Here is a 23,336-nt window from a genome sequence, read left to right as displayed (position 1 = left end):
AAACTGGACTCACAACTTGTAACCTACTCACCCTTCCCATTTTTCAGGGGTGAGGGAATGCTTGTTTTTAATAGGGACTCCGACTTGGGACTCGGTAATTTGGTACCAAAGACTCGGACTCAAAGACTAGCCAGCATCCTTGGTGTTCTATGCAGTTGCCATAACAGAGGCATTGGCCCTGAGAGTCAATGTTGATGTTCATTTTCTTGATCTTACGGTACATTTAATCTCAGTGCAATTGGCTAGTGTCATCAAACCTGATTGCTTCCTTTGTTCTTTTAGCTGCAGAGCTCTATTAGAGCAGTTGCTCACAGCTGCCTGTGGCAAACAGACATGAAATGCTCTTAAAAATGAAGTATGGTTGACCCCACCATTAGAGAGAGTGAAGCAGCTAGTTTCAAGGGTCATGAAAGGACAACAAGTTGTTAAATGCATTATTGTGCTATTTTTGACTTCTAGGAAGAATCACTTCTGAGATTTTCTACCAAAATAACTTGGCCAGCCATGAATACCATTCCCAGCCTTGAAAAGTTTCTTTTTTGGACTACAACACCCAGATTGCCATGGCCGACTATCATGCATTTATTATTTCTCAGCAAAATGGTCCAACCTTGACTTTTTTTGTACTTTTGTGTGCCTTTTACCTTTCTAACGCAACACTTTGTCAGTGGTTTCAACACTCACACAGACAAACAAGCAAGCTCCTACAGAAGGAGTAAATACAATGGAAAGCATTTAGAGAAGGAACATTTCATTGCACATTTCCACCACCCCCAAGAAGGATTGCTCTTTGTTTTGACTGTTAGAAAACAACAATGCAAGAAACAAAACAAAATACACAGATAAACTCATAAAAACACAGTTTGGGGGAAAATACTTTTTGACTAGTCTCTAGAATCCTCCACCCAACATGGACACAGGCCATACTGTCTGAGGGATTCTGGGATTGGTAGTCCCCCACCCCACCCCCAGCCGTAAAATTAAAATCTCCTTGCTTCTAGTCAAAAGCTACGAGTGTAATAAGGGATCATCAGGGCAAGGAGAAGGGAAAGGTGTCATTCATTATGACAGGGATGAAATTGATAGTCAAGAACTGAGCTTGCATAAAATTGAATGCATTAAGGGCCGTTATGTTGCTTCCCCACCATCCTGCTAATGGATTGCTATCCTTTCTGTGCTCTTTGAGTCAAACATGTACCATGAATCCTAACTTCCATCATGCAAGCTGGCCTCCTGCCCTCAGGTGCAGTGCAGGATCCAATCCTTGTTGGTGAATCAGTAATCTCACATGTGAATCTAACACATGGTCCATGGGGGAGGAGGGAGCTCTTTCATGAAACTAACTTGCATGTTGGTTTATTTGCAGTTAGATGTGCTCCTCTTCCTGAGACTGAAAGAAACCCCTTCTCTTTCTCCCTCTTGCTGCACTTATTTACTGCTTTGTTTGCTAGCCTCTCTCCTTCCAAGACATCCCCAGGGAAGGATGCAGATTAAGCCTTCTCTGCACTCTATGGATCCTCTCCAGCCACTTAGGGCTGAGCAATTCATCTCTTGCTACTTTTAATCCTTTTCCTTGTAGCTTCTGATCCTTTCTAAAGATTGCTGAATAGTGAGTAAAACTTATTTCCCCTTTTTCTACCTAAAGGTAACCTCCTGAATATTATTTCTACAAAGTGCTAGTTTTTGGAAGGGCTGGTTTAATAAAGGGAGACTTGTAAGCTAAATTCTGACTCTAATTCTGCTGGATAAGAAGATAAAGATAAGAACTCTAATTCTGTTACGCATTTAAAGGGAATCAAGCAAATTCCTACAACTCTGGACAATCCTTTCCCCAGTGTGGAAGGAAGAACTCACAGTTGAGTTAGTTTTCTGAGCTGGAATACTGTGCAGTTACTGTCTTCCAATTTAAACACCAGAATGTTTTGGGCCATCCTGACAAATGGAGATGTAACTGGAAACAAGATGACTGCAAAAATATGGGGGGGGGGAGGGCTATATTTGATTAATCATTTGCCCCTGACATATTGCCATGTAGACGTGTCTTGTCCTCACCCTCCCACTGCAAACGGAAATGCATGGTCCACTTTGGAGATTCTGGCTGGTAAACTCCGAACAGAGGGAAAAAATTACCCACATAAGTCCCATTCCTTTCTCCTGTGGCCTTCAAGAGAAACAATAAATAAAACTGACAGGTGAAGCAGAAGGAATGCTTTTTATTATCATCGGAGATTGATTTCTGTGCCTTTAAAAATCCATGCATTTAGTACATTGCAAAAAATGTGCCTTTAATAGTGGTTTCAGGATGCTGGTTTCAGCCGTTAAGGGTTCTGTAGTTTTATGGTTGTATTCATTACTTGCATTTACTATCTACTTGGTTTTGTAGCAATTTTTACACGATTTTTGTGTTATGTTGCTGGTTTTTATTGGAATCTGGGTTTCCAATTTTTTGTTGTTGTTTTCTTTGGTGCCCAGAAGACCCTCATCTTTTGGGTGTCTGATAAATTTAATGAATTGTAACAGTGTGAAATTAATTTCCCCTGATACCTGCCATCATGAAAATGTTTAAAGATAAGATTGGATGTATAATACTTTTGCTGTCTTGCACATCATTCATCAATAAGATTAAGTAAACACTAGATGGCATGGGAACTGTTCCAGACTGAACAGCAAAGCAGCTGATTATTAAACCACTGAGCCAGCCACATCAAAACAGTTGCATTAAGAGGGGAAAAACAGCTGCATTTAAGAGCCACTGCTAACTCACACCAAAGATTTTGCTGATATCAAGAGTCTTGTTGTCTTTGCTTGTGATGACAAGACTCTGCACATGATTTTTTAATTTATGTAAAATATTTTTACCCCTTAAAAAGGACCCAAGACCACTTTCATCACCAAAAGACAATGTTTAAAGCTGAGTATACAAAGGCAGCTTACATGAGTAAAAGAAAATATTTAAATCTAAAAAATAAGTATACAAATGCTAAAAAGGATCAAACAAATACCCCTCTGAGCAATGGTAAACATAAGCAAAACTAAAAAATGCATTCAAAGCAGTAAAGCATAACAATTGATTTAAAAATCACACATAGGTAGCAGGTTACTGAGGAAAAGTTTGTCTGAATATAAAGGTCCTTGCTTGCTTGCAGAAAGGACAGCAAAGATGGGGCCAGTCTGACCTCCTGTGGGTAGGAGTTCTGAAGTATGGGAGCAACAACAGAAAATGCCTTCTCCAGCAAATACACCTGCGAAGGTGGTGGGACCAAAATAAAGGTCTCTTTTGATGATCTTAACACCTGAGCAGGCTTATAATGGGAGACACAGTCCTTGAGATCATTTGGACGCAAGCCTTTAGCTCTTTGCATGAGATAAAACCAAGGCAGAGAAAATCTTTGTTGTAGTTTTGGAATTATTGATCATTTCTGTAGCATTATGTTCTAAACAAATAAACAGACAATGGTTCGTTAAATCACGACTTAGAACCATAGAGTTGGAAGAGACCCTGCAAATCATCAAGTCCAATTCCCTGCTGAAACAGGTAATCTGCCACTAAAACATATCCGATTGATGGCCATCCAATCTGTATTTACAAACTATCAACAATGGTTTAACAGGGGCTCCGTTTGTGCTGAAAATAATGAATAGCGCAAGAACACTTTGCATTGAAGTTCTACCACCCCTTCCTCCATATCCTTTGTTCTGCCTTACTGCTACCTCCTTGGCATGTAGCAAACTTAGCATGTAGTAGCCTAAGTAACCTATCCACAATGGAGTTCTTATAAGACACCTTAATTACTTTTTTGTTTAACTTAGTTCTCATTATCCACAAAGAGAATCCTTGCACACCTTCCATATATTTGAGAATCTGGAGCACACAATATTTTTTTTTTTGTGTGTGTATGTAGTTGTGTGGGTCAAAAACAATTACCCTCAACCTTATGCTTTTATTGGCACCACACACAATTATCTGCCTTGTGCCTCTCCCCTCAGTGACGTGGGGCACCAGCTGTGACTGGACAAAAGTACTGATGGAAGTGCCAGAGGTCACAAATGCTTTTTCAGGGGCTTTAATGATACTGACCTCAAGGAAGAAAACAGTTATTGCATAGTGCTTCAGCTTATAATTAAATGAAAAGACCTGAAGCACCTCAAAGAACAAAAAACAAAATGGTGGCCATTTTAAGTACCATAGTAAAAAAGCTGTACAGTTTTCATAAACTCCATTATCTGGTCCACGGCATTCAAAACATTTAAATGTTATGGAAAAGATAGAGGAGTATAAAATAAAATAATTCTAGAAGTAAGGTTTATCCTAAATGATAAACTGAATGCAACCACCTTTTTGGAGATGGAGGGAGCTCTAAATATATGTGAAAATGTTCAGCTATACAGAGTGTGATCAGAAATCAATTACTTCACTGTAATTGGTATCAGGATGTCTTTGGGTAGCCAAATTTGATTGTCTACAAGCGTTGTTGTTCCAAATGAATCCATGGAGAATAGAGATGGGGACAACTCACCATCTTGGCAAGTCATCTGGGTTCGTGAGTCATCAAAAGTTGATGACTCATGAAGCACGAAGCTGCACCCATGCACCGACAAAGCACAATTTTTTTCATCCATTTGTGGGGAGTTACTTTAAAAAAAATGACCACCCCACCGCCCTCCGTGCCCCCCGCACCACCAATGCTCCTCACTCCCCCTCCGCCGATGCCTGGTGCAATCAGGCTCATGGGTTTGCAGCTGTCTGATCCCACCTTATTCTTCAAAGTGAGTACGGTTATACCCATCAAATTGCAACCATAATCCAATGTGATTACATGTAGAAAAAGAGAGAGCTAACTACAAGTAACTAACTGGTTCCAACTAGTTATTTTCAAACTTAGAAGGTAAGTTGTATTCCATTCAATGGAATTCATTCTCCTAGATGTGCAAGTACTTCTAGCTTTAAAGGTGCATTTTGCACAAAATTAAAATAAGACTCTGTGATCAATACTGCCATTCAAACCCAAACTTAAATCTATTCACCAATCAATAAACACAAGGCTTATTTTTGGCAGAAATAAAGAGTGAGCTAAAATAGCTATTTTAATTTCAATTTTGCCTTTACAGTTTTCGTCTCCATTCATTTTGGTTTGCAGACTGAAGTAACTCTGCTTTCAAGTTGAATGTGAAGAAGGCTTAAAAGGAGGCAGCTGACTTTTCTGTTTCAAACAAAATTACATCATACTTTAATCTAGGAAGATGATTCCATTTGCTACTGGCATTAATATTGAAAATATCCAGGCTTCTTTCTGACATAGGCAGATAGCTGCTGGCTTTGCTATTATCGTGAAATGGTCTCAATAATCTTCCGTCATCTTATAAATATTAGTGCTTCCCTCTTTACTTTTCAACTTGCTGCTGTCTTGCCAAAAGAGAAATTTATCATTCAGGCTCCGCGGCATGATAACAATTTAAAGTGGAAGCAAAGCCTTAATTAATGGCTGCGAATGCAGTGAGATTTTCAAAGGCCCTTAGATTTTCTTTAGCTGAATTGTTAGGGTTCTTTTTCTCCCCCTGAACTCTTGGGCACTGACGTTTCTACTTCCCGTTAAAAGTTGAAGACTGACTTTTGCAATAATTAAGAAACACATTTTTTAAAATGAGATGCAGAATCTTTCTTAGGTCATTTTCCCATCACTCTTGAGTACTTCTCAAAGACTGCAAATTTAGATGTCAACTTAACCTTAGATTAACTGAGGATATATTTCTATGCGTGTAGAGGTTCTCCAGAGTTCAATGTGACGTCATTCCACTGTTGTGCATAGTATAAGATTGTTTTCTTATTCTGCTTATCCATAGTAAATGTATAGGCAGAATCAGCCTAAGATACTTTGCTGGTGGAGGCGAAAGCCAAGATGTGCTCTCTTCCATGTGAAGAATCTGGCAAGACTAGCAGGTTATGATACAATGTCCCCCACCATATCTAAGGGTGGCAGGTTAGACTGGGCATTCAGAGTAGATTAAATGGAATACTGGCTGTTGCTTGAGTCTACTATTCTCTGCCTGTTTCAGTAGCTGTCAAAAGTTGACCCTCCTGATGGTTTGGATTTAAATTATAATCACTGTGCAGGATGGGTCTCCTGGTGGTTAAACTGTTCTAGAGGAGGGTGAAATGTTGAGAAGCAGATTAGACTAATGGTAGGAATGACCTTTGTATGGGATTGCAGCTCTCAGCATGGCTTGCCCATTCAGAACATCAATAATAGAATCCAGAGGTAGCAGGAAGGAAAATGGCACTTCAGACAGAGATTAGGGAATACCATTTCTGAAGTGTCTTTATTATATTTCTAAATGAAATAAGTAAGTAAGCAAGCAAGTAAAAAATAGTAAATAAATAACTTACCAAAAAAACCACACACCCCATTTTATTCTATTGTACGCTCCATTTTGCTGTTGTTATCCTAGCAGGGTCAAAGAAGCATTTCTGTCACTACTTCAGAAAATGGGAATGGAAAATGGAACCGCCTTCTACAACAGTGGTGGGCAACCTTTAGAGATCTAAGGACCGCACAGACCTTGGGGGGTTGACAGTAAATGTCATGATATTGTGCTTGTGAATGTGGAACATCCATCAATGACCATCTTGAGCAGGTGCAACAGCACAAAATCTTTGCAGGTGGGAACCCTATTTGTTCTTGAACAAATACATTCTAACATTTACCATCTGATTCCCATGAAGGAGGGGAGCTGGCAGTTTATCTCTGAAGCCCTTCCTAGGTATGCTGAAGATTGGGAAGCAGTTCTAGGAGTTAATGGAGTTATTAACTAGCTTCGTTAGTAGTAAGACCAGAATTGAGAAGAAAATCTAAACACAAAACAATGAAGGCCAAGAATTATTGGGCAGGATGGTGGCTGAATCCTACAGATCCAAAGTATACTTTTCTTCTCTCCTCTGGTCCCAGGTCAGTTGGCATTTGGAAATGACTATATGTCCACACTGCCATATAGATATGATGTATGGATTGCTGATGGCATAGTTGGGATTGAAAAAAACACCACATCTGCATGTGTTTCTACTTAGATGAATTCATCCTTCTCCTTCAAAAAGAAGAAGAAGAAGAAGAAGCAAAGTGTGCTGCTTATATGTCGCCCCATAGTGTTTCAAGCACTCTCTGGGCAATTTATAAGTTAATTATGCAGGCTACACATTGCCCCCCTCCAGCAAAGTGCGTACTCATTTTACCGACCTCGGAAGGATAGAAGGCTGAGTCAACCTTGAGCCGGCTACCTGGCATTGAACCCCGGGTTGTGAGCACAGTTTTGGCTGCAATACAGCAATTTAACCACTGCACCACGAGGCTCCTTCAAGAGCTGTCACACAGCTTTCTGGCCCAGCAGTAGGACATGCATTCTTTTTGGCACATTCATTTTTTAGCTTGTTTGGACCACTCATAGAGGAGAGAGGAGCAACGCTTAAAATAATGATTTCACTTCCCTTGATCTTTCACAGATGAGCAGGGGAAGCACTTGATTGACAGCTGATCAGGCTACGAGGGATTGTTTGCTGTTCAGATGGGAGGATCATGCCAAATGGCATATTGCTTCCCCCTTACCTCAACAGATCCTTTGTAGCCCAATCCATCGAACACCCAAAATGAACAGTCTGGGCAGGTCCGTTCTAGGTGAGATGTTTCTAGCAAGAAGGGGGAAGCAAGTTTTCTGGAGCTGCTGTTTCACAGGCCAATGACCTTCCCAATTCTGTGACATTCCTTCTCGGATGCAGGGTGTCCAGTCACCCAGTGTCCTTTGGCTAACAGCAGATGCACTTCCCATGTGCTACAATAAATGGATGCTGTTGTTCATTGACTGTGATATCCTTTGTGATTTCTTTAATTACTGTGTATTTATGTATTCTAAATCAGTGAACCAGTGAATGTCTTTTGAAATCTACACAATGAAGTCAATAGGCTCTAAAAGGTAGGTTAGAAATTATGTTATAAGAATAAATTCATTGATAGAGCTAATCAATTAGTCAGTGAAAGATGGATAATTAATCCACCGAGAGTTCTTGAACTGATTGACAACATTCAATAAAGCTTCTTGCAGTTTGAAATCAGGAGCACTGTCTTTGCTTCTTTTGGCTGGTTTAAAAGTAAATTGTTACTAGGGCAGTCTGATGCATGTTGACATAAAAGTAAGTCCCACTGATTCCAGTTCAAGTAGCAGTGTAAGATTGCAGCATAAGTATACATTTTCTTATGTTTATTTTCCTGTCTGCCATAATCAATGCATAACTACAACTTGGTACCCTAGAAAGCAAAGCAAATGATTGACCTTTCTAGGTAGGTCCTTATTTCCTTGCAGGTAACACCAACAGCATATGGGTTATAATGTAACTAATTCTATTTAACAAAGAGTTCTGACATCTCATCCTAGATTATATTTAGAGCAGCCATGAGCCAGAACAATTCATTTCCTGGTGTAATTCAGAAGATGGATGCTTGTGAATGATATAATTATTTTGTAACTCAATGACATCAGCCTTTTTTTTAACCTCAGGAGGAAACAGTAATTATCTTTTGTGCTCAAATATCTTTTTTCCCCCAGAATCTAGAGTCCAATAGTGCCATCTTAACATGGCAATGTGCCCTAATTAAAACTCTTCAGCAAATTTTATACTTAATTAAAATATTGAAAATTAAAAGCACAGGCACAAACTACAGTGGACACATCTGGGAGAGCAAGTCATCCCCCAAAATTCAGGATTTTACCACCTGCTCTGTCACGAGCCACTAGAGGGGGATCAGAATACCATGGTCTAATTTCTTTCTTTGAATAGATTCTGGTGGATAGAACTTTTTAAATGTTGACGCTGAAGCATTTGACCAAGTTAACTTGGATAAGAATTGATAGAAGTCATTTGTTTTCCACAAATATGGAAATAAAATGCAAAATCACATTCAGGTAGTCACTCTAAAGACAAAGAGATACCTGAATTGTACAGATAGATAGCTGACTTGATAGAATATAGAATATAATATAGAAATAATTGATTGCTATAGTGTTAAAATCTTCCTGCTCACCAGATTTGTCTTTAAGTGCACCAGTGAAAGATCAGTATTGGCAATGAAAACGAACATGGTGCAATTAATGGTTGGATTGTTGGTGGACAAGCATTGGACAGCCCAGTTTCAAATCTCATTCAACCATGGAGCTCAATGGATAAATTGGGAATTGTCACTATCTCTCAATCTGACACACCTCACAGGGTTATGAGTATAAAATGCGGAGGTGCAGAATCCTGTGTGAGACCCAGAGTTTGAGGAGCAAATAAATAAATGTGCCCAGACATTCCACCTGCTTCTGTCAGAAGAGTTCAGAACTAAGTATGAGTGCAGACAAAGCCCAACACAAGTAATATATACATAGACCCTAAATTCCTCTCTAGATCTGACATATTTCTGTAAGTCATGTTGGTTGAAGAGAAGAAAAGAGGAGAACAAAATCTGTTTTCGCTACAGGGAAGGGTAATGAGGCGAGAATTGCTACTTCAGGCTGGTGTGTCAGTAGTCTTGCTGTGTGAAAACAAAGGTTTAAATTGATCTATTACATCTGGCCATCAATTTTCAGACCGTAAGACTTGTTGTAAAATTTCAGTACTCCTATTAAACCTTCGTCTCCCTCTGTCCTTCTCTCAATCTCTCCCTCTCCACTCATTTTATTTTGCCTGTGACAACAGCTGTCAGCCCTGCCTTGACCAAGTGCTGTGATTCAAGCCCTCCATTCCAAAGGACTAAATGAAGTGCACACCGTTAAAATCCATTTCTCAGTACAAACTGCTGCCAGCTTTACAAGCTGTCTTTGCAATTAAAAATATGTAACGTGATCTCTTGCAGAGAGAGACTACAGGAGCAATGAAGGGAATGAAGTCCATCCGAAGCCTAGGCCAGCAAATAATTCTCCTCTGGCACTGCTTGGCAGGGGAGACAAACAGATCATGAGGCCAGAGGCGACCAGTGGCAGTTCTGTTCTCACTGACAGTTTGTTGAGAGATGGCAGAGGGACCTTTGGCCAATTCACTTTGTGAGCAGATTCTTTCATCTTCAGGCAATCTTTTAGTTTTCATGAATTGCGGGCTGTATTCAGATTAGCAGGTCACCAAGAAGGAGTAAACCTTGTCAAGTTCTGGAAGCTAAGTACTAACTAGGTTTATACCAGATCCCTGGTATTAATTGGTGGTTTCCCATTCAAGAATCAACTAGGTTTAGTTAGTACTGGAATGGAAAATCACCAGTTAATATCAAAGATCTCCAGTTAGAGTTGGCATAGTTCCTGCAGCCCTGGAGTCAAAGCAGCTTTGAGTCAAAGTGGACAATATTGGTCAAGACAGATCAATAGTTTGCCTCAATGTAAGACTTTTCCCTATGATCCCCTCTTTGTAAATCCACATTTGTCTTCTGCTCAGAGCTTGGAAACCTTATATTTTAGGCCAAAATTTGAAGTCTCTTTTGATGGTGGGAAGTTCTGGCAGTTTTAGTCCAAAAATAATATTTTCAACCTCGGTTCCAGCCAATGGACCAGCTCAAGTGCACTGCCAGACCGTTAGGTTTTGGTGTTAAAATGAGTTATCCACCAGGTCATGTGGTCTCTTCCTACTCACTTTCTGGCCCAGCTGACTTCGTTTTTCATGGCACCCCATATTGTGACATTCAGCTCAACTAGGCAAACTAAGCTAGCCAGAATCAGAAATCAGAGTCAGGTTTCAATTTTAATTTGAGGGCAAATGATGGCTTTCTGCAAATTATTGTTTTCCCAGTGTGGCTGTAATGGTCAACAATGATTTGCAATGAAAGAAGAAGCCTGGGAGGGCATGGCCAATGGGGGAAGACGATGGTTAGGGAACACGGGGCTCACTTTTGTAACAAGAAACTATGGCTTGGCTTTCTGTCAGCTCCTGCATGATGAGAATAAATGTACAGTACTTGGGTCATGGACAAGCACTTGACCACTTTTAGTAGATTAACTGAAGTTAGTTTTCTGTTAAATTGAATAATTTAAGGTGTGGCCCCATGCTAATCTGCCCACTGCACCCTTAAGACCTAGCAATGCTACAGTGTTAGCTACGGGCAGACTTGCATTTTGCTTAACTGTATAATTCTCACCTAAGTTTCCCATGAGCCTGTTAACCAGAGATTTCATTACCACAGCTGTCTCGGATGATTTCCAAAAGTCTTTGAACCTATTAACATCCCTGGCACAGCTTCCTATAGGTCATGTTTGGAGGACGTTAGATTGCTAAATAAATATTCATTTCCCCATACTCTTGCTTATGCGATGAGACTTTTAACATTTTGTTTTGCATTTTTGCTACATGCTTGTTCTTTGCAAACTGCCACGAAACTTCTCTTCCGTTCATTAATCTCATTTCAACTGTAAATTATCTCTTCAAACCAAATTTCTTTCTTGTGTCAGTGGTAACAAAAGATAAAAAATAGTGACCAGCTATTGTTTTTCAAATAAATCTAACCTTTTAATTATCACACCGAAGAGGGCAAAGAGGCCTTCAGTGTTGCCACGGGGACCATACGAGATATCATGGACTTAAGCTACAGAAGGATACATTTTGTTTGAACATTTCAATGAACATGGTTTTTCAGGCCGTTTGGCCTTGTTCTGGAGGTTTTTCTTCCTAACGTTCACCAGTCTTTGTGGCTGGCATCTTCAGAGGACAGGAATTAGAATTCTGTCTGTGTTCTGGCATAGGGTGTGGGATAGCTGAGTATTTGTAGCTGTAGGATCAACTTTTTGGCCTTTTCAGGAGATTGGTGATTATGGTGATCAGGGTGTTTTTTTTTTGCTATAGGTGTATTGTTGTGATAAGGGGGAAGATTATCTGTCACTGTGATTGATGGGTGTCATTAGCTACTCTTGTGTGTGCAGTTATCACCAGTCCTTGTGGCTGGGTAGAATTAGTTGACCTTTTTGCAGGCTGTATTTTTCAGTGCTGGGAGCCAGGCTTTGTTGAGTTTTAGACTTCCTTCTTTTTTGTTGAAGCTGTGCTGATGTTTGTGGATTTCAATGGCTTCCCTGTGTAGTCTAACATAATGATTGCTGGTGTTGTCCAGTACTTCTGTGTTTTGAAACAGGATTTCATGCCCAGCTTGTTTCAAGGCATGTTCCGCTACTGCCGATTTTCCTGGTTGTTTTAGTCTGCAGTGTCTTTCATGTTCTTTGATTCTGGTGTGGATGCTACATTTTGTGGTCCCAATATATTCCCAGCCACAATAAGCATTTTGATGGCAGAGGCCCTATAGCAGAGATCAGCAATGTGTGGCTCTCCCTGTTTTTGGACTACAAGTTCCATATGCTTCATAGGCAGCATAAATAGTGCTGAGGGATAATGAGAGTTGCAATCCAACATTTGCAGTGTTGTAAATCCCTGCCATAAAGGCTTCTGTTGCAGATGCTAGAAATGAGATTTTCATAATTCTAGGACTTTCAGTGATCTAGTATCCCTCAGACAGATTTCTAAGGGAGAGGAGAATTCGGTGGGCAAGACATCTCTTTCTACTGTTATTCTCTGCTTCATTCCATGTGGTTACATTGCTTTCTGGGAGCCACCTCACTGCTCCATGGGAGGGTAGGTCAGTGAAACCCTCCCTCTATAGAGCCTAATAGATAGCAAGACCCTTTCCATAGACCACTAGGTGACTGAGGGGGCATTTGCTTCTGCTTCCCAGCCAATATGCACTGGGAGAAGCACAGTATGGTGGCATCTCTTTTTGCCTTCTGGTTTCTTCTCTCCAACTTCCAGAAGCGTGCCTGGAGGATTCTACATGACTTGCAGGATTGAAAGTCCTAGAATTGCAACATCTTCATCCCTAGTGAATGCTTCAGCTCTATTCTTTGGCACTGAGTACAGATTGGATCATCCAACTCTATGACTCCAATCATATGTATGCAGAGTTCACTGGATTTGCTATGGGAGGGTAATCTATGAAATAGGCACTGGAAAAATGACCATATGTTGATCATATCCAATGATCTACTCTAGGCAGAGAGAATCCATGCAGGATTTAGCCCTGCCCCACCCCCATTCTTTGAGTAGTTACATCCTCCTGGGGAGCCAGTTAGCAAACTCAATGGATTTATTGATGCAGGTGTATGGAAGGTAATAGACATTGGTGTTTAGACAGCACATTTCTTCTCTGAAGCCCGATCTGGGAGTGCGGGGGGGGGGGGGAAGAGTTGCTTGAAACATGCAAAATAGGTGTCCCTGGCCCTGCAGTACTAAAGCATATTGGCCTGGAAATAAACTCCATCAAGATGTCTTCAAAACAGACTGACTCTTCCAAGAACGCTGTGTGTTTTTTCCATGTTGGCCCAGAACATTCTGCTATCTGAAAGACAGCACAAATAACACCTTCCTTCCTTTTAGGACTAACATTTAGAAGCTATGCCTGAATTATTCTGACATAAATCTCCACCTTCTATTTCACCCTTCCCTACCCAATATACCCATAGTCATTGGTCAAAGGAAGTTACTCCATTCTGTTCTGCAGTAGGAAAAGACCTCCACATCTTCAACCGAAGAACAATGTTTCCTTCCATTTCTTATTCAAAACAAACCAACACACCCAACCCTTGTGCCCCTTGTTATCAGGTGCTTAGGGAACCCTGAGCAGCTTTCAGCCTTGTTTATTAGATGCACCTTTTTGCTGCTTCTCTTCAGCAGATTAGGTTTCTTTAGTACCCTGAGCAACTTTCTGAGTGTCATCAAAGATGACATTTACAAAATATCGAATGGAGAAGAAGATAAGGATTTCAGCACAGATGAGCTTGAAAGCTGAGAAACTTAAATCCAGTTTTATCTCCCCTCACACATGGACCAATGTAATAAATCTGTATGCCTCTTCCTCCATTCAAAAATATAGTCATGGCCGTTTGTTTCATAGATTTACGTCCCATCACATAATATTTTTTTGAGGTGGCTTTTAAGCCCTGAACAAAACAATTAATCTAGGAGCCAACACTAATATATAAAAGGGGGGAAAGACAGAAATGTAGCTAGCAGCAGAGCATTAAAACAAATAACATGAAGATTCAAATGCAGGGATAAAAGCTTTTAAAACAACACAGAAATTCCAAAAAGATACTGAAACTGGCTTTAAAGAACTGGACAAAAATGCTATCTTTAGTTATTTATGTGCCGTCAAGTTAGAACTGACTTATCAGAACTCTAATCAGACAGTGTCATCGAAGCAACCAACATGAATTTGACCCAACTCAGGGAGGCAGTGAAAAACAGGAGGGCCTGGTGTGCTCTAGTCCATGGGGTCACGAAGAGTCGGACACAACTAAACAACTAAATGACAACAATAGGGCTTTCAAGGTAAGTGAAATATTTAGAGAGTGGTATTACCAGTTCCACTCCGTCATTGAGTTTCCATGGCCAAGTGGGGATTCAAACCATAATTTCCAGAGTCTTAGTCTGTTACTGAAACCATTACACCACACTGGGTACCCATTGGCCATCACTGAAAATATCTGATTTTTATGCAGCATCTATCTTATCTCAGCTGATGGAGGCAGGAGGGTCTCCCCAAACCAAGATAGCCTTAAAACAGTGGTTCCCAAATTTGGGTCCCAGATCATCATGGACCAAAATCTCAGAAGCCTTTATCACTGACTGTGCTGACCAGGATTTCTGGAAGCTGTAGTCCAAGAACTTCCGAGGGTCCAAGTTTAGGAACCACTGCCTTAAAATATGGATAGATTTATACAAGCAGACTGATGTGTTGCACTTACAAGTGCACTTACTGCACTTGCCATGTGGGAATTTACAGAATAACAGAAGTCCTTTGAATTGTTATATTCCTGCAAATCCAGTGAGGCTGTTTTAAATGACATCATTGGTTCTGCTTAACTGCTGATTTAGTGTGTGTTTTTAGGTGTTCAAAGGTAGCATCTTTGTTTAACATACTGCAGTAGCTGGTTCCAATTATGGATAAGTTTCCAGTGTTTCACTTGAGTAGGTGAAAAGGAGAAACAGAGCTATATCAGTATGTGATTCAAAGTCTGTGCCACTCATTCCCATGCTGGTGTTTTCCAGAGGTGTTAGATGAATGTTCACATCACCCCACCCAGCACAATAAGAGATCTTGTCCAACAGATCTGGAAGGCACCAACTGGACTATGTAATAGAACACGTTTCTTGAAGGACACAAAAGATTGACTAAAATTGTATATAATAAATGCGTCATCAGGAACAGGGATTTTCTGTGGTAGCCCCCACCTCTCAATAACTCTGTTTGGGAGAAATATATGGTCCCTTTATTACTGGCTCATGAAGACATTTTTATTCCAGACTGTTTTTGGGGAGGAGCATTTATCTGCCATTATTATTCTTATTATAACAGTAATGCTGAGATTTATGCTGTTTTACCATTGTTTTAAAGATTATTAAACTGCCATTCTATTTTAATACTGCATATTAAGCTGTTTTGCATGGTCATAAGCCTTTGAAAAGTGGGATAACATGTGTTCTACTATAACTGACAATAATGATTTAGTGTAGTTAGTGATAGTGCAAGTAGACAGTAGCCAAGGTGTATACAGAAGAGAGCAAAATAAATGGTGCAGAAAGCAAACAGGCTTTCTGGAGTAGCCAGAAGCTTATACCGAATCAATTTTCCACTGATGAAGAATTCATTTCTAGCTCAAGACATGCTGTGAAATACAGTTGACAGTATAAATCAGTCCACATAATTTCAGGTTTTTTTAACAGTCTAGTTCAAAACAACTTTTTTAAAAATTGCAATGAAGGAAAGACAACACTCTCTTTCCTGGCAAGAGGACTTGATTTCTAAACAATTATGCCGTAGTTTGTGAGCAGTTTGCATTCATATTTATTTTTGTGGAGGAGAGCTCCAGTTTGCCTGCTATGTGTGCAGCTTCTCGTGTGAGAAAGGTCTTGGTGGAATGTTATTTATATACAGCTATCGAATGCTTGGGAAATGTTTGTACAGTGTAAATAGACAAAATTTGGCTTCCAAAACCAAATATGCTAAAGCAGCATCTTTTGTACAAATGGGGATTAAAACCCAGTTTATGGCTTTCCCTCTCCCATCACAACATCTTTTTGTGCAATTCTGTGTTTTCAAACAAAGTAAACAAACTAAGATGACTGTGATAAAAGACAAATGGACAGTAAGGCAAATGCTGAAATGCAATAGTTTATTAGGGAAGTAATACGGAGTCTCTGTAAAAAATGTCTAAACAAATAGCATTCATTGACCCAAATGGCTATGTAAATAGCATATAATTTGGAGGCAAATTGCTTGGATTTAAGAAATCACCTATTATCAGTTGCACATTGAGTCAAACAGCTCATTATGCAACTGATAATGTCTAAGGTGATTTCTTAACTTGGACCAATTTGCCTTTAAATGTTATGCTATTTACACAGTCATTTTGGTCATTTTGGCCAATGGATACTATTTGTTTGCTAGGCTTTTACAGAGAATCCCCATGACTTCCCTAATAAACTTTTACAATCTCTTACAATTGCTATTGCAAAGCAAAGCATGCTGCTTATATACGGCCCCATAGTGCTTCAAACACTCTCTGGGTGGTTTACAAGTTAATTATGCAGGCTATACATTGCCCCTCCCCCCAGCGAGCTGGGTACTCATTTTACTGACCTCGGAAGGATAGAAGGCTGAGTCAACCTTGAGCCGGCTACCTGGGATTGAACCCCGGGTCGTGAGCACAGTTTTGGCTGCAGTACAGCAGTTTAACCACTGCGCCATGAGGCTCTATTGCTGGTAGATTCTTCTGGGCTTTGAATTCGAAACACTTGGCAGGTGAACGGTTCCCTCTAGGTTGTCCTGAAACAATCATGAAACAAAAGATTCCCCTTTCCCCTACCAACTCAGACTGGAAGTCTATTTTTCACAACACATTGACCTTATGCAAGCTTCTGCACTGACCGGGTTTGGGGAGACACGGGGAGTGGAGGGGGGGAGTCAGGTGAAAGAGCTCTGCTTCAGTGATCCAAAGATGTAAGGTAGACATATATCCTCCTTGCACCCGGGTCTTCCAGAGTCCTGTGTTGGACTGTGGTGCCATTTTCCAGAGATGCCAACTCACATCATAGCACTCAATCTTACATTAGACTTAAGTTGCAGCAGTTACTTAACTTGGGCTGAGTTTTTTTTTTTTCAGTGACTCAGACTCAACTTGCAACTCAGAACCCCTTCTTTTTTCGGGGGGGGGGAGCTTATATTTAATAGGGACACAGACTTGGGATTTGGACCCAAAGATTTGCCAACAGCCCTGCCATTTTGCTTTACACAACCTGGGCCCACCTTGACAACATGACCACATGAACCGTCGCTTAACTGCAGAGACTCTTAACGTTGTTCTCCTTGTTCAGGAGCCCACCTAGAGCAAACATTTAGGTATCAGAGGTAAATTTTCAGTAATGTTGTTCTTTTTACTTTTTGTGGCACAACTCTATGGTATGAAAAGATGGCCTTGGTCCAGCTGGTAATGATAGAAGAGTATCCTGTAATAACGACAAAAGCAGAGTACCTTACAGTTAGGCAGAGTGAGGCAGCCACAGCCGATTAGAGGTGTCATAAAAGAGCAGCAAATGTTTGTTTAAAATATTTATATCTTGCCTTTCTCCTCAAGAGGACCCAAGATGGTTACAGTATTAAAACAAACAAACAGTATTAAAAGTTAGACAATAAATTATTGCAACATTAAAAAAAAAAGAACAGACACCATATTTAAATGATAGGTAAACACCGTTCTAAAAACGCATTAAAACTATAAAACACGGCAGCCCATTTAAAAAAAAAACTCTTAGCAGTGAGTCTTATTACCACTGTACTTTGATGAACATTGAACCCAATTTATGAATTTATGACACCTGTGCAATCCAGCAACGGAGACTAAGGCATAATCACTCAACCGCCCCACAACTTTTGTCGCAACAGGAAATGCCCTCTAGGGGCTAATTACTCTCACAAGGAAGTCAACAAGTTAACAGAGTTACTGCCTGAGGATTTGGGGGGGCATTCACACATTCACAGTCTCAGGCTGTTTATCCTTTATGTAAATACCAGCACATGTAACAGAGGCAGGGAGCACATCTTCCTATCTGGAAGCTGTGATGTTTAGAAGAAGGAGTATTATGCAATGTTGAGGATATGTGAAAACTGCCAACACTTGCGGGCGACCAGTTACCAATAGATAAGTTGAACGTTTATTTATAATTTATTATACCCTGCCTTTGTCTCAAAGATGGCACTTAAGGCAGCTTCCAGTAAAAATACAATTAAACACAAAATAATGTTAATTTAGAACCTAATTTAAAAATACGTGTCTAGGGGAAGGAGCACAACTGACTAGCTAACAAAAGCAGCCAGTAATGTTCTAGTGATATCTTTACCTGCCAACCAAAAGGTGGGGGGGGGGGGGGAGATACTGCTACAGGCTGTTAATGAGTATTTGACTCATAGAGAAGACAGGAATTGCCTGCCTTTCCTGCAAGCCAGAATACAGAGGTGTCATGAGCATAACTAGGTCAGAACGAGTTAAACATTTCAGTCAAGCAGTCAATATTCACTGCTGGAAAGGTTGAACCAACTCAAATGTTCGGATCTGCTGGTGGAAAGGCACAAAGCTGCCTGTCTCAAGTACTGTACATACATTGTTTCCAGAAGGAAATTTAGAATAAACTGGCTTAGTACAGAACCAGGATGGCTGTCACACGCTCAAACACTGGCATTTCTTCCCTTCCCTCCACCTTCACTCTTGGTGTACCAGTCTCTAGAGACCCAAGCTTATCTGATACGGCATCAAACCCCGAGTGCTAAAATTGCTACTAAGTCCTAAAATATTGTTTCAATTTGAAAACTTTCTGTGAATATTTAAATTTAGAATAATAGTGCCTAAGCATGATGAAAAATTCTAATGTTTATAGAATTCTGCTCATTCCTGTAGCTTTTTAGAAATATTTGAATACTTTTCTTTTACTTTCCTAGAATCACATTTTTGTCATAAAATCCACATCAAACTAGATCTGCAAATGTAGGCATACTACTATATTGTTACCTGATGAACTATTAAACACACACACACACACACACACAGAGAGAGAGAGAGAGAGAGAGAGAGAGAGAGAGAGAGGGAGGATGGAACATGTGGGTCCCATAACTTTTTAATAAACCATAACAGTGATAATGATGTTGTCAGTAAGCTTGGACCCATTGAAGGAGGGCACTTGTATTCTCACTGGGTTCAAGAAAAATATATAATGCATATTTCTAACAGAAGATTTCTATCTATTTTCCTAATTCTGCTGCTGGTCCTCAATACTAATGGGCTTGGAAAACAACACACAATTCATTCAGTGTAAGGTTTTGATTTTTCTTTCATCCTCATGGGTTAAGATCACCTGCATTCTTTCTTGTGAATCTAGGACTGCTTCCTGCTATACTTGTGATTACTATCACCATCCTCTGAAGAGGCAAAGTGCCATTGTGTTAGACTGGATGAAGAGATTGACAAGATTAAATTAAAAGTCTTAACTGGCTACAGCATTCCAAGCCGGGAATGTCATAGCAGCTGAGGCTTGATCTTCATCTGTCTTATTAGGATGTGTCATCAAACCTGGACTCATTACAGAAGATTACTTTATGAATTTATTTCTGTATACATGGGCCAAGTTTTTTTGTTGTTGAATAAATTAGTAGAACTGGGTGATTTTGATGTCGAAGCTACACCTCATTGATACCGCTAGACCCATTTTACGCATGCACTTTATGGCGTAGTTAACACTTGATGTACTAACTAAAGTTTGTGCCTGCACACACACAAAGACAGAGACAGGTGGCCAGTCATCCCTTTTATATGTTTTCTTATATTGTGTATTAGGGTCATGTTAATTTCTCAATTGTGGCAACCCTAGTAAGGTTTCTGAAGTATGCAAGACATTCAAGGAATGGTTTACCATCGCCACTGCCCTCATTACACAGCCAATTTGACCCTGGGTCTCCTAGTCTGACACTCTATTGACTACATCATACTGGCTCTCTTTTAGACGCACGTACAATGAAAGGATAGTTTAAAATAAATGTATCTACTTAGACCTGCCTCCAAATGGCTCACACCAAACAATGAGCAAGTGAAACAGCCCTAACTAAGGCCTCAGAAAAGTTAGGTTTTGAACTACAACTCTTTGAGCATCTTCACTGGAACAGCCACTGGCCGGTAGCTAAAGTCCAGAAAAGCAATTCTTCCAAAATTTGCCCTTATCCAAGGGGAACCTGTAATTGGAGGAGGTGCAGATCACAGGTGCCTCAGTGGGAACGGCAGGTTAGCTAGTGCAACCCCATAATTGATCGTGCATGTTTCTAAAGCATGAAAGGAGGCTGTCTGAACCTCACTTATGCCTCTAGCTTAAATGGGCTCTGATCAGTTTCTCAGTTCTCCCACTGACTTGTACAACACATTTAATACCATTATTTGGTTTTTCAGCATTACAGTCAAAAATTATTACAACAAAGGTATTCATAAATGTTGACAATAAAAATATGCTTATAAACCATTATTTATGAAGCAGAGCTGTACAAGCACAAGTCCAATGTAGGAACTCATATCCCTCCAAATGTTGCACGCCAGCTCCCAACAAACACAACATAATGGAAGTTGCAGCTCAATATTTTGAGATTCCCTACATCTCATATAAAGCATGAGAAGCATGTAAAAGGAAAGGAAGGAAATGGAAGTCATTTATAGATATGTTGACAGAAAAACTGTATAAACTTGCCAGATCCTATTGTAGATTTATGCCTGCTTAAGTGTACTAGCATAAATCATGGTGGAGAATGGCCACTAATTAATACGTTGCTCCTTGCATTTCTTATCATGTGCCAGTTGCATGACTGGAAATGTGAGCAACAAGTCACTAATTACTGGCAGCTTATCACCAAAATCTAAACTGTTACATTTACACTGGCATATATCTATAACAAGGTTCTTGCCAGTAAATTGGTTAACCCATAAAAAAGGAACCAGCTTAGTATATAACTGAAGAGAAACAGAAATTGAGATTATTCCAAGCTAGAAACAATTACAGAACTGTAGTGGGTAAAGAAGAAACCAAATTATACACAGACATAAAAACACACATTAGCAGTTAGAAAGTAATTTACAAATAGACACATACAAAAAAAATATTTGAGGAGGAGACAAGATAAGGTTATAGCAAGTATTTAAAGATTACTTTTAGAGGAAGGAATCATTCAGTGTAAATCTGCAAGCATGGAATATGCTTGATATTTGAGTCACAGCACACTGAAGACTGGACTGTAGCATAAACCCACAGAATGGATAGCTGGTAAAAATACAGCAACCATTTAAATGACACAAATGTAGGACATATTTGCTATATATGACATAATGCTAGTTGTATTGAAGTAGCAAGAGGAGAAGTAAAGGATAAAGGATGCTTGGGCTAAAAGATGGTCTGTAATGTACATTCCTTGAATGTCTTGCATACTCGTATTACAGATGGGACCTCAAGGTGAACTTGTGGTCAGTAGTAATCCTAGTTATGGAAACATAATATTTGTACCCATGCAATGACCTGCAGTAACCTTCTGAAAATCTTTAGTTGCATAAAGTGTCTCATGCCACTGATCAGTAACTGGAAAAAGCAAAAACATTCAAGCTACCATTTTTAATTGTCAAATTTATTAGCTACAATGTGTGGAGGAAGTGCGGTATATAAGCATTATGAAACTATCTTATTCAATACGTTTTCTCCCAAAAATTTAGATACTAGTATTAATACTGTACAACATTTGACAAATGCGTCTGGGTGAACTTCGGATATATTAATGGAACTATAATTAAAAGCATGGAAGACCTTTCAACTGAAAGGCTTAGATGGATTTCTTGTAAGCAAACAAGTAGAAGGATAAGACAAATAAAGACAATTACAAAAAGAAATATACACAGATAGCACTTACTGCATATATAGGCATATATATGGGGATCCAAACCAGCAACTCACATTTGGCACAACCAGTTCTGAACATTAGTTGAAATACAGCATTTATCGTGGCTGGGTTGTGTAGTCCCATCCAGATTGTCAATTCTAAGTAATCCCCATTTTAGGTAAAGGTAAAGGTTCCCCTTGACATTTAGTCCAGTCGTGTCCGACTCTAGGGTGCAGTGCTCATCCCCGTTTCCAAGCCATAGAGCCAGCGTTTGTCCAAAGACAGTTTCCGTGATCACGTGGCCAGTGTGACTAAGGAATACCATTTTACCTTCCCACCATGGTGGTACCAATTTATCTACTTGCATTTGCATGCTTTCGAATTGCTAGGTTGGCGGGAGCTGGGACAAGCGACGGGAGCTCACTGTCACATGGATTTGATCTTATGACTGCTGGTCTTCTGACCTTGCAGCACAGAGGCTTCTGCAGTTTAACCCACAGTGCTACCACGTCCCCGCTAACCCCATTTTACTAGTTTAGACAGTGGTGCCTCGCCTGACAAGGATAATCCGTTCCAGCAAAATCACTGTAGAGCAAAATCCTCGTCAAGCGAAATAAAAAAGCCCATTGAAATGCATTTAAAACCGGGTGCCTGTAAAGCAAAAAATCCATCCTAAAGCACAGTGGGGAGCCATTTTACATAGTGGGTGGCCATTTTGAAACCCGATGATCAGCTGTTTTGATCATCGTAATACGAAGAATCGGTTCCCGAAGCAGGGAACCGATCGTCGGGAAGCGAAAAAGCCATTTGAAACATTGTTTTGCAATCGCAAAAACCTCACCGTCAAGTGGATTCATAGTTTAACGAGGTAATTGTTAAGCGAGGCACCACTGTAAATCTGTTGTGCTGCCAACTGAGCTAAAATTGTGATCTATGTGGCCCATCACAAATATTTGCAGGGACAGATCTAGCCAGACAGAACTACAAGGGCCTCAGCAAAGATTTTGTCTAGAGAGGGGAGAAACTATAAACAGATACCTCAACAGGTTTGTTCTTCACTGAAGCTTCATCTTGTAAGTCAGTCTGATTAAAAGACCAAGCATTATCCATGCTCATATGCTTGTTAGAAGAAAACCCAGTACACTTCTCTCTTGAATTGCATGGGTATAAGCAGCATGGTTATTGTTATACACAAGATTTTTTTTTCAATAAAGAAATATGTAAATAAATAACCATTCAATGAATAAATATTCAATAAATACTGTGCTGCTATTCATGAATAGGAAGTGGTCTGAAAAAGGTGAATCTTGGACTGAGTGAGGCTTGTGGTGGTGGCAG

This window comes from Pogona vitticeps, chromosome 6, assembly GCF_051106095.1.
Source record: "Pogona vitticeps strain Pit_001003342236 chromosome 6, PviZW2.1, whole genome shotgun sequence".
NCBI classification, from domain to species: domain Eukaryota; kingdom Metazoa; phylum Chordata; class Lepidosauria; order Squamata; family Agamidae; genus Pogona; species Pogona vitticeps.
Note: the sequence above shows the minus strand (reverse complement) of the source record.